Source organism: Hyla sarda, unplaced genomic scaffold, assembly GCF_029499605.1.
Source record: "Hyla sarda isolate aHylSar1 unplaced genomic scaffold, aHylSar1.hap1 scaffold_806, whole genome shotgun sequence".
Classification (NCBI taxonomy): domain Eukaryota; kingdom Metazoa; phylum Chordata; class Amphibia; order Anura; family Hylidae; genus Hyla; species Hyla sarda.
This window is the reverse complement of record NW_026610832.1, coordinates 67,832-83,079: the sequence shown is the minus strand read 5'-3', so window position 1 is coordinate 83,079 and position 15,248 is coordinate 67,832. Positions and strand designations below refer to the sequence as shown.

The 15,248-nt window shown below is 46.1% G+C and overlaps 6 non-coding genes and 1 pseudogene across 6 annotated transcripts; all 7 read left to right on the top strand.

Annotated features, from left to right (window-relative positions):
- The first annotated feature begins 1,568 nt into the window (after nucleotides 1-1,568).
- LOC130346980 (U2 spliceosomal RNA) lies at nucleotides 1,569-1,759 on the top strand. The gene has a single exon (XR_008885004.1). It is a non-coding gene; the product is annotated as a U2 spliceosomal RNA (small nuclear RNA).
- A 2,083-nt stretch (nucleotides 1,760-3,842) lies between these two features.
- LOC130347021 (U2 spliceosomal RNA) lies at nucleotides 3,843-4,033 on the top strand. The gene has a single exon (XR_008885039.1). It is a non-coding gene; the product is annotated as a U2 spliceosomal RNA (small nuclear RNA).
- Nucleotides 4,034-6,114: 2,081 nt separating this feature from the next.
- On the top strand, nucleotides 6,115-6,305 carry LOC130347020 (U2 spliceosomal RNA). The gene has a single exon (XR_008885038.1). It is a non-coding gene; the product is annotated as a U2 spliceosomal RNA (small nuclear RNA).
- A 2,085-nt stretch (nucleotides 6,306-8,390) lies between these two features.
- LOC130347019 (U2 spliceosomal RNA) lies at nucleotides 8,391-8,581 on the top strand. The gene has a single exon (XR_008885037.1). It is a non-coding gene; the product is annotated as a U2 spliceosomal RNA (small nuclear RNA).
- A 2,077-nt stretch (nucleotides 8,582-10,658) lies between these two features.
- LOC130346989 (U2 spliceosomal RNA) lies at nucleotides 10,659-10,818 on the top strand (annotated as a pseudogene).
- Nucleotides 10,819-11,513: 695 nt separating this feature from the next.
- On the top strand, nucleotides 11,514-11,702 carry LOC130346987 (U2 spliceosomal RNA). The gene has a single exon (XR_008885009.1). It is a non-coding gene; the product is annotated as a U2 spliceosomal RNA (small nuclear RNA).
- Nucleotides 11,703-13,793: 2,091 nt separating this feature from the next.
- LOC130347017 (U2 spliceosomal RNA) lies at nucleotides 13,794-13,984 on the top strand. The gene has a single exon (XR_008885036.1). It is a non-coding gene; the product is annotated as a U2 spliceosomal RNA (small nuclear RNA).
- The last annotated feature ends 1,264 nt before the right edge of the window (nucleotides 13,985-15,248 follow it).

Here is a 15,248-nt window from a genome sequence, read left to right as displayed (position 1 = left end):
CTTCTGTGGTATTGCAAAGGCAAAGACAAATGCTTCCAGCCATCCATTGCACTAATGGATTGGTCATCAGCTGGCTGTCTATGTCCCGCATCAATATAGACCAAAGTACAGAGGGTTAGGCTATGCTATTGTGCACCTACCTGATGCATCAGAAGGTGCGAGGCCCTTGCTAAATTCTGTGCACAGACTTTGAGATCTATGCTTTAGACTGTATCTAAACCTGCTCCAACATGGACTGACATTCTGGCCTACTTTCAGCCGATGCGACTTGTCTGTCGCTGAACAGTCGCTTTTTATGTATTCAGCACCTATGTATAATGTTGTAAAAATGCTCTAGAAGCTAAAGTCGCAGAAATGTCACACATATTTGGCCTGCAACTTTCTGTGCGACAAATTCAGACAGGAAAAATCAGTATAAATCCTTAGAAAATTATCCCCCAGTGTCTCCATCTGCTGGCGGTATTGAATAAGCATTGCTGCACTGATGGGGTATGCATTAGACGAAAAAAAAGAAGAAAAAGAAGAATAATACGCCCAGAAAAGAGGCGAAAAGGAGAAAAACGTAAAAAAACGTGAAAAAAAAGTAAGAGGAAGAGAAGGGAAAAAAAGGTGGAAATGGGTTTAAAAGTGATTTCGGCGGAGAAATATATATATATATATATATATATATATATATATATATATATATATATATATGCGCACACACACACATAGATATAAACGCATTCTCCGTTGAGATATTGCAGCCGCTGCTGTGTCCAGGCCCAGGAGCCTTAGCACTGTGCTGTGATGTCACTCAATACCACTGACATCACTAGGTGTAAACAACATCTCTCCTTTGCTGTGTATGTGACTATGGAGCTGTTTGGTGATGTCGTCTATTACGGCCTTCATAGAAGCAACAGGAGATTGTTGCATCCATCTTGAACCCTCAGAACTACAGTGCTATGATGTCACTCACTTCCACAGGCCTTGCAGAGTGTAAACAACAACAACCCAGCTTTGTTGTGTATGTAACCATAGGGATTTGTGATGTCACCTAGAACCTTCACAGCAGCGACAGCTTTATGAGGAGCATCAGCACTGCTCTGCCTGAGCAGAACCATCACCGCCATAGGTTGTCAAATAACCCGGATTTAACCCACACAGGTAAGTCCAATGGGGTGCAGGCATGTCCTCTATGCTTACAGCTTCCCGTGGGTGTTGGTTTGATACCGTTTGGGGACAGCCAAGGAGGCATCTGCAGGCAACAAAGGTAGGTGTGTGCTTGTGTGTGTGTTTCCTATGCAGATCCTAAGCCCAGTGTCACATGCAAGTAGGAGGAGTAAGAAGGGTTCCTGGCAAATCCGGGTTATGGATTGCATTTAAAAAGGCCCCGTGGGAGTGCAATGGGCCCCTGTCTTGCTGCTTAGCAATAATGGTATGGGTTTAGGTTCTGCTGTGTGTACTGGTGGTTGACTGCCCCCCAGCCCAGAGTGTGCATGGAAAATTGTCTGGCAGCCTCCCTGACAGCAAGCAGTGATAGTGCCCATGAAGGGGACCTTGTTGGGCCCGCCCCTTTCACGGTTATCGCTTCTCGGCCTTTTGGCTAAGATCAAGTGTAGTATCTGTTCTTATCAGTTTAATATCTGATACGTCCCCTATCTGGGGACCATATATTAAATGGATTTTTGAGAACGGGGGCCGATTTCGAAGCTTGCTTCCGTTGCCCTATGCATTGACCCGATATGGCAGTATCTTCGGGTACAGTGCACCACCCCCTTACAGGGTTAAAAAGAAAGATTCCTACTTTCATTGCTACCTGCTTGCTGGCTAGCCAGCTAGCCAGCCCTGTGGGCCTTGCTGCTGCTGCAGCCAAAAAACAAAAGGTGGTGCTGCTGCTGCTTCTGCTGCTTCTGCTTCTGCTTGTGTCTGGCCCCTGTTGGAGCGTCCAGGCACAGGACTTCTGCTGCTGCTGACTAAATGGCCTCCTTAATTGGATCATTTGAGTAGCCAGCACACCTGTGCAGGTAGGGCATGACATGATAGGCAGCTGCCTTGATAGCGGGTGGGTGCTGAATGTTCCTAATTGACAAAATAAGATTAATGCTTATGAAGAAATATAAAATCTCATCCCTTCCCCAATATCGCGCCACACCCCTACCGCTTAATTCCCTGGTTGAACTTGATGGACATATGTCTTTTTTCGACCGTACTAACTATGTAACTATGTAACATAACATGGGGGGGGGTCTCCTGGCTGTTCACACAGGTGTGTCATTGCTGTACATTGACCATGCATTGCTTCTGTGGTATTGCAAAGGCAAAGACAAATGCTTCCAGCCATCCATTGCACTAATGGATTGGTCATCAGCTGGCTGTCTATGTCCCGCATCAATATAGACCAAAGTACAGAGGGTTAGGCTATGCTATTGTGCACCTACCTGATGCATCAGAAGGTGCGAGGCCCTTGCTAAATTCTGTGCACAGACTTTGAGATCTATGCTTTAGACTGTATCTAAACCTGCTCCAACATGGACTGACATTCTGGCCTACTTTCAGCCGATGCGACTTGTCTGTCGCTGAACAGTCGCTTTTTATGTATTCAGCACCTATGTATAATGTTGTAAAAATGCTCTAGAAGCTAAAGTCGCAGAAATGTCACACATATTTGGCCTGCAACTTTCTGTGCGACAAATTCAGACAGGAAAAATCAGTATAAATCCTTAGAAAATTATCCCCCAGTGTCTCCATCTGCTGGCGGTATTGAATAAGCATTGCTGCACTGATGGGTATGCATTAGACGAAAAAAAAGAAGAAAAAGAAGAATAATACGCCCAGAAAAGAGGCGAAAAGGAGAAAAACGTAAAAAAACGTGAAAAAAAAGTAAGAGGAAGAGAAGGGAAAAAAAGGTGGAAATGGGTTTAAAAGTGATTTCGGCGGAGAAATATATATATATATATATATATATATATATATATATATATATATGCGCACACACACACATAGATATAAACGTATTCTCCGTTGAGATATTGCAGCCGCTGCTGTGTCCAGGCCCAGGAGCCTTAGCACTGTGCTGTGATGTCACTCAATACCACTGACATCACTAGGTGTAAACAACATCTCTCCTTTGCTGTGTATGTGACTATGGAGCTGTTTGGTGATGTCGTCTATTACGGCCTTCATAGAAGCAACAGGAGATTGTTGCATCCATCTTGAACCCTCAGAACTACAGTGCTATGATGTCACTCACTTCCACAGGCCTTGCAGAGTGTAAACAACAACAACCCAGCTTTGTTGTGTATGTAACCATAGGGATTTGTGATGTCACCTAGAACCTTCACAGCAGCGACAGCTTTATGAGGAGCATCAGCACTGCTCTGCCTGAGCAGAACCATCACCGCCATAGGTTGTCAAATAACCCGGATTTAACCCACACAGGTAAGTCCAATGGGGTGCAGGCATGTCCTCTATGCTTACAGCTTCCCGTGGGTGTTGGTTTGATACCGTTTGGGGACAGCCAAGGAGGCATCTGCAGGCAACAAAGGTAGGTGTGTGCTTGTGTGTGTGTTTCCTATGCAGATCCTAAGCCCAGTGTCACATGCAAGTAGGAGGAGTAAGAAGGGTTCCTGGCAAATCCGGGTTATGGATTGCATTTAAAAAGGCCCCGTGGGAGTGCAATGGGCCCCTGTCTTGCTGCTTAGCAATAATGGTATGGGTTTAGGTTCTGCTGTGTGTACTGGTGGTTGACTGCCCCCCAGCCCAGAGTGTGCATGGAAAATTGTCTGGCAGCCTCCCTGACAGCAAGCAGTGATAGTGCCCATGAAGGGGACCTTGTTGGGCCCGCCCCTTTCACGGTTATCGCTTCTCGGCCTTTTGGCTAAGATCAAGTGTAGTATCTGTTCTTATCAGTTTAATATCTGATACGTCCCCTATCTGGGGACCATATATTAAATGGATTTTTGAGAACGGGGGCCGATTTCGAAGCTTGCTTCCGTCGCCCTATGCATTGACCCGATATGGCAGTATCTTCGGGTACAGTGCACCACCCCCTTACAGGGTTAAAAAGAAAGATTCCTACTTTCATTGCTACCTGCTTGCTGGCTAGCCAGCTAGCCAGCCCTGTGGGCCTTGCTGCTGCTGCAGCCAAAAAACAAAAGGTGGTGCTGCTGCTGCTTCTGCTGCTTCTGCTTCTGCTTGTGTCTGGCCCCTGTTGGAGCGTCCAGGCACAGGACTTCTGCTGCTGCTGACTAAATGGCCTCCTTAATTGGATCATTTGAGTAGCCAGCACACCTGTGCAGGTAGGGCATGACATGATAGGCAGCTGCCTTGATAGCGGGTGGGTGCTGAATGTTCCTAATTGACAAAATAAGATTAATGCTTATGAAGAAATATAAAATCTCATCCCTTCCCCAATATCGCGCCACACCCCTACCCCTTAATTCCCTGGTTGAACTTGATGGACATATGTCTTTTTTCGACCGTACTAACTATGTAACTATGTAACATAACATGGGGGGGGTCTCCTGGCTGTTCACACAGGTGTGTCATTGCTGTACATTGACCATGCATTGCTTCTGTGGTATTGCAAAGGCAAAGACAAATGCTTCCAGCCATCCATTGCACTAATGGATTGGTCATCAGCTGGCTGTCTATGTCCCGCATCAATATAGACCAAAGTACAGAGGGTTAGGCTATGCTATTGTGCACCTACCTGATGCATCAGAAGGTGCGAGGCCCTTGCTAAATTCTGTGCACAGACTTTGAGATCTATGCTTTAGACTGTATCTAAACCTGCTCCAACATGGACTGACATTCTGGCCTACTTTCAGCCGATGCGACTTGTCTGTCGCTGAACAGTCGCTTTTTATGTATTCAGCACCTATGTATAATGTTGTAAAAATGCTCTAGAAGCTAAAGTCGCAGAAATGTCACACATATTTGGCCTGCAACTTTCTGTGCGACAAATTCAGACAGGAAAAATCAGTATAAATCCTTAGAAAATTATCCCCCAGTGTCTCCATCTGCTGGCGGTATTGAATAAGCATTGCTGCACTGATGGGGTATGCATTAGACGAAAAAAAAGAAGAAAAAGAAGAATAATACGCCCAGAAAAGAGGCGAAAAGGAGAAAAACGTAAAAAAACGTGAAAAAAAAGTAAGAGGAAGAGAAGGGAAAAAAAGGTGGAAATGGGTTTAAAAGTGATTTCGGCGGAGAAATATATATATATATATATATATATATATATATATATATATATGCGCACACACACACATAGATATAAACGTATTCTCCGTTGAGATATTGCAGCCGCTGCTGTGTCCAGGCCCAGGAGCCTTAGCACTGTGCTGTGATGTCACTCAATACCACTGACATCACTAGGTGTAAACAACATCTCTCCTTTGCTGTGTATGTGACTATGGAGCTGTTTGGTGATGTCGTCTATTACGGCCTTCATAGAAGCAACAGGAGATTGTTGCATCCATCTTGAACCCTCAGAACTACAGTGCTATGATGTCACTCACTTCCACAGGCCTTGCAGAGTGTAAACAACAACAACCCAGCTTTGTTGTGTATGTAACCATAGGGATTTGTGATGTCACCTAGAACCTTCACAGCAGCGACAGCTTTATGAGGAGCATCAGCACTGCTCTGCCTGAGCAGAACCATCACCGCCATAGGTTGTCAAATAACCCGGATTTAACCCACACAGGTAAGTCCAATGGGGTGCAGGCATGTCCTCTATGCTTACAGCTTCCCGTGGGTGTTGGTTTGATACCGTTTGGGGACAGCCAAGGAGGCATCTGCAGGCAACAAAGGTAGGTGTGTGCTTGTGTGTGTGTTTCCTATGCAGATCCTAAGCCCAGTGTCACATGCAAGTAGGAGGAGTAAGAAGGGTTCCTGGCAAATCCGGGTTATGGATTGCATTTAAAAAGGCCCCGTGGGAGTGCAATGGGCCCCTGTCTTGCTGCTTAGCAATAATGGTATGGGTTTAGGTTCTGCTGTGTGTACTGGTGGTTGACTGCCCCCCAGCCCAGAGTGTGCATGGAAAATTGTCTGGCAGCCTCCCTGACAGCAAGCAGTGATAGTGCCCATGAAGGGGACCTTGTTGGGCCCGCCCCTTTCACGGTTATCGCTTCTCGGCCTTTTGGCTAAGATCAAGTGTAGTATCTGTTCTTATCAGTTTAATATCTGATACGTCCCCTATCTGGGGACCATATATTAAATGGATTTTTGAGAACGGGGGCCGATTTCGAAGCTTGCTTCCGTCGCCCTATGCATTGACCCGATATGGCAGTATCTTCGGGTACAGTGCACCACCCCCTTACAGGGTTAAAAAGAAAGATTCCTACTTTCATTGCTACCTGCTTGCTGGCTAGCCAGCTAGCCAGCCCTGTGGGCCTTGCTGCTGCTGCAGCCAAAAAACAAAAGGTGGTGCTGCTGCTGCTTCTGCTGCTTCTGCTTCTGCTTGTGTCTGGCCCCTGTTGGAGCGTCCAGGCACAGGACTTCTGCTGCTGCTGACTAAATGGCCTCCTTAATTGGATCATTTGAGTAGCCAGCACACCTGTGCAGGTAGGGCATGACATGATAGGCAGCTGCCTTGATAGCGGGTGGGTGCTGAATGTTCCTAATTGACAAAATAAGATTAATGCTTATGAAGAAATATAAAATCTCATCCCTTCCCCAATATCGCGCCACACCCCTACCCCTTAATTCCCTGGTTGAACTTGATGGACATATGTCTTTTTTCGACCGTACTAACTATGTAACTATGTAACATAACATGGGGGGGGTCTCCTGGCTGTTCACACAGGTGTGTCATTGCTGTACATTGACCATGCATTGCTTCTGTGGTATTGCAAAGGCAAAGACAAATGCTTCCAGCCATCCATTGCACTAATGGATTGGTCATCAGCTGGCTGTCTATGTCCCGCATCAATATAGACCAAAGTACAGAGGGTTAGGCTATGCTATTGTGCACCTACCTGATGCATCAGAAGGTGCGAGGCCCTTGCTAAATTCTGTGCACAGACTTTGAGATCTATGCTTTAGACTGTATCTAAACCTGCTCCAACATGGACTGACATTCTGGCCTACTTTCAGCCGATGCGACTTGTCTGTCGCTGAACAGTCGCTTTTTATGTATTCAGCACCTATGTATAATGTTGTAAAAATGCTCTAGAAGCTAAAGTTGCAGAAATGTCACACATATTTGGCCTGCAACTTTCTGTGCGACAAATTCAGACAGGAAAAATCAGTATAAATCCTTAGAAAATTATCCCCCAGTGTCTCCATCTGCTGGCGGTATTGAATAAGCATTGCTGCACTGATGGGGTATGCATTAGACGAAAAAAAAGAAGAAAAAGAAGAATAATACGCCCAGAAAAGAGGCGAAAAGGAGAAAAACGTAAAAAAACGTGAAAAAAAAGTAAGAGGAAGAGAAGGGAAAAAAAGGTGGAAATGGGTTTAAAAGTGATTTCGGCGGAGAAATATATATATATATATATATATATATATATATATATATATATATATGCGCACACACACACATAGATATAAACGTATTCTCCGTTGAGATATTGCAGCCGCTGCTGTGTCCAGGCCCAGGAGCCTTAGCACTGTGCTGTGATGTCACTCAATACCACTGACATCACTAGGTGTAAACAACATCTCTCCTTTGCTGTGTATGTGACTATGGAGCTGTTTGGTGATGTCGTCTATTACGGCCTTCATAGAAGCAACAGGAGATTGTTGCATCCATCTTGAACCCTCAGAACTACAGTGCTATGATGTCACTCACTTCCACAGGCCTTGCAGAGTGTAAACAACAACAACCCAGCTTTGTTGTGTATGTAACCATAGGGATTTGTGATGTCACCTAGAACCTTCACAGCAGCGACAGCTTTATGAGGAGCATCAGCACTGCTCTGCCTGAGCAGAACCATCACCGCCATAGGTTGTCAAATAACCCGGATTTAACCCACACAGGTAAGTCCAATGGGGTGCAGGCATGTCCTCTATGCTTACAGCTTCCCGTGGGTGTTGGTTTGATACCGTTTGGGGACAGCCAAGGAGGCATCTGCAGGCAACAAAGGTAGGTGTGTGCTTGTGTGTGTGTTTCCTATGCAGATCCTAAGCCCAGTGTCACATGCAAGTAGGAGGAGTAAGAAGGGTTCCTGGCAAATCCGGGTTATGGATTGCATTTAAAAAGGCCCCGTGGGAGTGCAATGGGCCCCTGTCTTGCTGCTTAGCAATAATGGTATGGGTTTAGGTTCTGCTGTGTGTACTGGTGGTTGACTGCCCCCCAGCCCAGAGTGTGCATGGAAAATTGTCTGGCAGCCTCCCTGACAGCAAGCAGTGATAGTGCCCATGAAGGGGACCTTGTTGGGCCCGCCCCTTTCACGGTTATCGCTTCTCGGCCTTTTGGCTAAGATCAAGTGTAGTATCTGTTCTTATCAGTTTAATATCTGATACGTCCCCTATCTGGGGACCATATATTAAATGGATTTTTGAGAACGGGGGCCGATTTCGAAGCTTGCTTCCGTCGCCCTATGCATTGACCCGATATGGCAGTATCTTCGGGTACAGTGCACCACCCCCTTACAGGGTTAAAAAGAAAGATTCCTACTTTCATTGCTACCTGCTTGCTGGCTAGCCAGCTAGCCAGCCCTGTGGGCCTTGCTGCTGCTGCAGCCAAAAAACAAAAGGTGGTGCTGCTGCTGCTTCTGCTGCTTCTGCTTCTGCTTGTGTCTGGCCCCTGTTGGAGCGTCCAGGCACAGGACTTCTGCTGCTGCTGACTAAATGGCCTCCTTAATTGGATCATTTGAGTAGCCAGCACACCTGTGCAGGTAGGGCATGACATGATAGGCAGCTGCCTTGATAGCGGGTGGGTGCTGAATGTTCCTAATTGACAAAATAAGATTAATGCTTATGAAGAAATATAAAATCTCATCCCTTCCCCAATATCGCGCCACACCCCTACCCCTTAATTCCCTGGTTGAACTTGATGGACATATGTCTTTTTTCGACCGTACTAACTATGTAACTATGTAACATAACATGGGGGGGGTCTCCTGGCTGTTCACACAGGTGTGTCATTGCTGTACATTGACCATGCATTGCTTCTGTGGTATTGCAAAGGCAAAGACAAATGCTTCCAGCCATCCATTGCACTAATGGATTGGTCATCAGCTGGCTGTCTATGTCCCGCATCAATATAGACCAAAGTACAGAGGGTTAGGCTATGCTATTGTGCACCTACCTGATGCATCAGAAGGTGCGAGGCCCTTGCTAAATTCTGTGCACAGACTTTGAGATCTATGCTTTAGACTGTATCTAAACCTGCTCCAACATGGACTGACATTCTGGCCTACTTTCAGCCGATGCGACTTGTCTGTCGCTGAACAGTCGCTTTTTATGTATTCAGCACCTATGTATAATGTTGTAAAAATGCTCTAGAAGCTAAAGTCGCAGAAATGTCACACATATTTGGCCTGCAACTTTCTGTGCGACAAATTCAGACAGGAAAAATCAGTATAAATCCTTAGAAAATTATCCCCCAGTGTCTCCATCTGCTGGCGGTATTGAATAAGCATTGCTGCACTGATGGGGTATGCATTAGACGAAAAAAAAGAAGAAAAAGAAGAATAATACGCCCAGAAAAGAGGCGAAAAGGAGAAAAACGTAAAAAAACGTGAAAAAAAAGTAAGAGGAAGAGAAGGGAAAAAAAGGTGGAAATGGGTTTAAAAGTGATTTCGGCGGAGAAATATATATATATATATATATATATATATATATATATATGCGCACACACACACATAGATACAAACGTATTCTCCGTTGAGATATTGCAGCCGCTGCTGTGTCCAGGCCCAGGAGCCTTAGCACTGTGCTGTGATGTCACTCAATACCACTGACATCACTAGGTGTAAACAACATCTCTCCTTTGCTGTGTATGTGACTATGGAGCTGTTTGGTGATGTCGTCTATTACGGCCTTCATAGAAGCAACAGGAGATTGTTGCATCCATCTTGAACCCTCAGAACTACAGTGCTATGATGTCACTCACTTCCACAGGCCTTGCAGAGTGTAAACAACAACAACCCAGCTTTGTTGTGTATGTAACCATAGGGATTTGTGATGTCACCTAGAACCTTCACAGCAGCGACAGCTTTATGAGGAGCATCAGCACTGCTCTGCCTGAGCAGAACCATCACCGCCATAGGTTGTCAAATAACCCGGATTTAACCCACACAGGTAAGTCCAATGGGGTGCAGGCATGTCCTCTATGCTTACAGCTTCCCGTGGGTGTTGGTTTGATACCGTTTGGGGACAGCCAAGGAGGCATCTGCAGGCAACAAAGGTAGGTGTGTGCTTGTGTGTGTGTTTCCTATGCAGATCCTAAGCCCAGTGTCACATGCAAGTAGGAGGAGTAAGAAGGGTTCCTGGCAAATCCGGGTTATGGATTGCATTTAAAAAGGCCCCGTGGGAGTGCAATGGGCCCCTGTCTTGCTGCTTAGCAATAATGGTATGGGTTTAGGTTCTGCTGTGTGTACTGGTGGTTGACTGCCCCCCAGCCCAGAGTGTGCATGGAAAATTGTCTGGCAGCCTCCCTGACAGCAAGCAGTGATAGTGCCCATGAAGGGGACCTTGTTGGGCCCGCCCCTTTCACGGTTATCGCTTCTCGGCCTTTTGGCTAAGATCAAGTGTAGTATCTGTTCTTATCAGTTTTCATGCTGGTGGGGATGGGTGCTGCATGGAGGATGCAGGTGTACCAGGGCTTTCCGGGGCTGGTTCTGAGGAATCAGCTCGACGGCTGCCCCGATGTGACCTGTTCCCTCCGGGTCTCGCCATGAGGCTGAGAGGGTCTAGAGCCGAGGTACTTTTGTGCCTCGGGGAGTGGTGACCCCGAGGTGCCGAAACTCACTGGGAGAATAGGCTCACTGAGTTGAAGCACGGGCACCATAATCTCTTCACCTTGTGGCACTCACCTCTTGATTCCCGGCCTTCTGGCTAGGATCAGAGAAATTTTTATAGATCCGGCCGGATGTCCGGGCAGTATATCTGCACACATTCACTTATTTATTTATTTTTTTGTCTCACTGTGTCACTTTTTGCGTGTTGTGTGTTCACAGGATTTGTCAGGATGCGGTAGCCCTTCTGGGTGTCCCTCCTGGCGGTCTAGGGGAGGTGTGTGTGGCCATTAGGTTCCGCACCTCCCTGCAAACACCCCGGGTACCCCTGCTTTGGCAGGGTACCTACCGTAATCGGCTCTGCGGGCAGATACCTTGGCCAACGCCAAGGGGGATGCCGGGAGCATTTGTGGTCCCCTAGTAGCTTTGGCGAAAAGGGACATCGAACCTGGAACCTCGCAGGTACCTTTTGGTCCGGAGGCGAAGGGTAAGGTTTGTTGGGGGGCCTCTCTCCTATCGGAGAAGGGCTTGCGATAGACCGCATCCTTTGTGCACGTTTTTTTTAGTGTAACACGTTTGCACTTTTTCTTGCACTTTGGGTGAATCGAAAGCACGTTCCTCGGCTTTAGATAAAAAAAAAAAAAAAAAAAAAAATCTGTTCTTATCAGTTTAATATCTGATACGTCCCCTATCTGGGGACCATATATTAAATGGATTTTTGAGAACGGGGGCCGATTTCGAAGCTTGCTTCCGTCGCCCTATGCATTGACCCGATATGGCAGTATCTTCGGGTACAGTGCACCACCCCCTTACAGGGTTAAAAAGAAAGATTCCTACTTTCATTGCTACCTGCTTGCTGGCTAGCCAGCTAGCCAGCCCTGTGGGCCTTGCTGCTGCTGCAGCCAAAAAACAAAAGGTGGTGCTGCTGCTGCTTCTGCTGCTTCTGCTTCTGCTTGTGTCTGGCCCCTGTTGGAGCGTCCAGGCACAGGACTTCTGCTGCTGCTGACTAAATGGCCTCCTTAATTGGATCATTTGAGTAGCCAGCACACCTGTGCAGGTAGGGCATGACATGATAGGCAGCTGCCTTGATAGCGGGTGGGTGCTGAATGTTCCTAATTGACAAAATAAGATTAATGCTTATGAAGAAATATAAAATCTCATCCCTTCCCCAATATCGCGCCACACCCCTACCCCTTAATTCCCTGGTTGAACTTGATGGACATATGTCTTTTTTCGACCGTACTAACTATGTAACTATGTAACATAACATGGGGGGGGTCTCCTGGCTGTTCACACAGGTGTGTCATTGCTGTACATTGACCATGCATTGCTTCTGTGGTATTGCAAAGGCAAAGACAAATGCTTCCAGCCATCCATTGCACTAATGGATTGGTCATCAGCTGGCTGTCTATGTCCCGCATCAATATAGACCAAAGTACAGAGGGTTAGGCTATGCTATTGTGCACCTACCTGATGCATCAGAAGGTGCGAGGCCCTTGCTAAATTCTGTGCACAGACTTTGAGATCTATGCTTTAGACTGTATCTAAACCTGCTCCAACATGGACTGACATTCTGGCCTACTTTCAGCCGATGCGACTTGTCTGTCGCTGAACAGTCGCTTTTTATGTATTCAGCACCTATGTATAATGTTGTAAAAATGCTCTAGAAGCTAAAGTCGCAGAAATGTCACACATATTTGGCCTGCAACTTTCTGTGCGACAAATTCAGACAGGAAAAATCAGTATAAATCCTTAGAAAATTATCCCCCAGTGTCTCCATCTGCTGGCGGTATTGAATAAGCATTGCTGCACTGATGGGGTATGCATTAGACGAAAAAAAAGAAGAAAAAGAAGAATAATACGCCCAGAAAAGAGGCGAAAAGGAGAAAAACGTAAAAAAACGTGAAAAAAAAGTAAGAGGAAGAGAAGGGAAAAAAAGGTGGAAATGGGTTTAAAAGTGATTTCGGCGGAGAAATATATATATATATATATATATATATATATATATATATATATATGCGCACACACACACATAGATATAAACGTATTCTCCGTTGAGATATTGCAGCCGCTGCTGTGTCCAGGCCCAGGAGCCTTAGCACTGTGCTGTGATGTCACTCAATACCACTGACATCACTAGGTGTAAACAACATCTCTCCTTTGCTGTGTATGTGACTATGGAGCTGTTTGGTGATGTCGTCTATTACGGCCTTCATAGAAGCAACAGGAGATTGTTGCATCCATCTTGAACCCTCAGAACTACAGTGCTATGATGTCACTCACTTCCACAGGCCTTGCAGAGTGTAAACAACAACAACCCAGCTTTGTTGTGTATGTAACCATAGGGATTTGTGATGTCACCTAGAACCTTCACAGCAGCGACAGCTTTATGAGGAGCATCAGCACTGCTCTGCCTGAGCAGAACCATCACCGCCATAGGTTGTCAAATAACCCGGATTTAACCCACACAGGTAAGTCCAATGGGGTGCAGGCATGTCCTCTAGTCCTCTATGCTTACAGCTTCCCGTGGGTGTTGGTTTGATACCGTTTGGGGACAGCCAAGGAGGCATCTGCAGGCAACAAAGGTAGGTGTGTGCTTGTGTGTGTGTTTCCTATGCAGATCCTAAGCCCAGTGTCACATGCAAGTAGGAGGAGTAAGAAGGGTTCCTGGCAAATCCGGGTTATGGATTGCATTTAAAAAGGCCCCGTGGGAGTGCAATGGGCCCCTGTCTTGCTGCTTAGCAATAATGGTATGGGTTTAGGTTCTGCTGTGTGTACTGGTGGTTGACTGCCCCCCAGCCCAGAGTGTGCATGGAAAATTGTCTGGCAGCCTCCCTGACAGCAAGCAGTGATAGTGCCCATGAAGGGGACCTTGTTGGGCCCGCCCCTTTCACGGTTATCGCTTCTCGGCCTTTTGGCTAAGATCAAGTGTAGTATCTGTTCTTATCAGTTTAATATCTGATACGTCCCCTATCTGGGGACCATATATTAAATGGATTTTTGAGAACGGGGGCCGATTTCGAAGCTTGCTTCCGTCGCCCTATGCATTGACCCGATATGGCAGTATCTTCGGGTACAGTGCACCACCCCCTTACAGGGTTAAAAAGAAAGATTCCTACTTTCATTGCTACCTGCTTGCTGGCTAGCCAGCTAGCCAGCCCTGTGGGCCTTGCTGCTGCTGCAGCCAAAAAACAAAAGGTGGTGCTGCTGCTGCTTCTGCTGCTTCTGCTTCTGCTTGTGTCTGGCCCCTGTTGGAGCGTCCAGGCACAGGACTTCTGCTGCTGCTGACTAAATGGCCTCCTTAATTGGATCATTTGAGTAGCCAGCACACCTGTGCAGGTAGGGCATGACATGATAGGCAGCTGCCTTGATAGCGGGTGGGTGCTGAATGTTCCTAATTGACAAAATAAGATTAATGCTTATGAAGAAATATAAAATCTCATCCCTTCCCCAATATCGCGCCACACCCCTACCCCTTAATTCCCTGGTTGAACTTGATGGACATATGTCTTTTTTCGACCGTACTAACTATGTAACTATGTAACATAACATGGGGGGGGTCTCCTGGCTGTTCACACAGGTGTGTCATTGCTGTACATTGACCATGCATTGCTTCTGTGGTATTGCAAAGGCAAAGACAAATGCTTCCAGCCATCCATTGCACTAATGGATTGGTCATCAGCTGGCTGTCTATGTCCCGCATCAATATAGACCAAAGTACAGAGGGTTAGGCTATGCTATTGTGCACCTACCTGATGCATCAGAAGGTGCGAGGCCCTTGCTAAATTCTGTGCACAGACTTTGAGATCTATGCTTTAGACTGTATCTAAACCTGCTCCAACATGGACTGACATTCTGGCCTACTTTCAGCCGATGCGACTTGTCTGTCGCTGAACAGTCGCTTTTTATGTATTCAGCACCTATGTATAATGTTGTAAAAATGCTCTAGAAGCTAAAGTCGCAGAAATGTCACACATATTTGGCCTGCAACTTTCTGTGCGACAAATTCAGACAGGAAAAATCAGTATAAATCCTTAGAAAATTATCCCCCAGTGTCTCCATCTGCTGGCGGTATTGAATAAGCATTGCTGCACTGATGGGGTATGCATTAGACGAAAAAAAAGAAGAAAAAGAAGAATAATACGCCCAGAAAAGAGGCGAAAAGGAGAAAAACGTAAAAAAACGTGAAAAAAAAGTAAGAGGAAGAGAAGGGAAAAAAAGGTGGAAATGGGTTTAAAAGTGATTTCGGCGGAGAAATATATATATATATATATATATATATATATATATATATGCGCACACACACACATAGATATAAACGTATTCTCCGTTGAGATATTGCAGCCGCTGCTG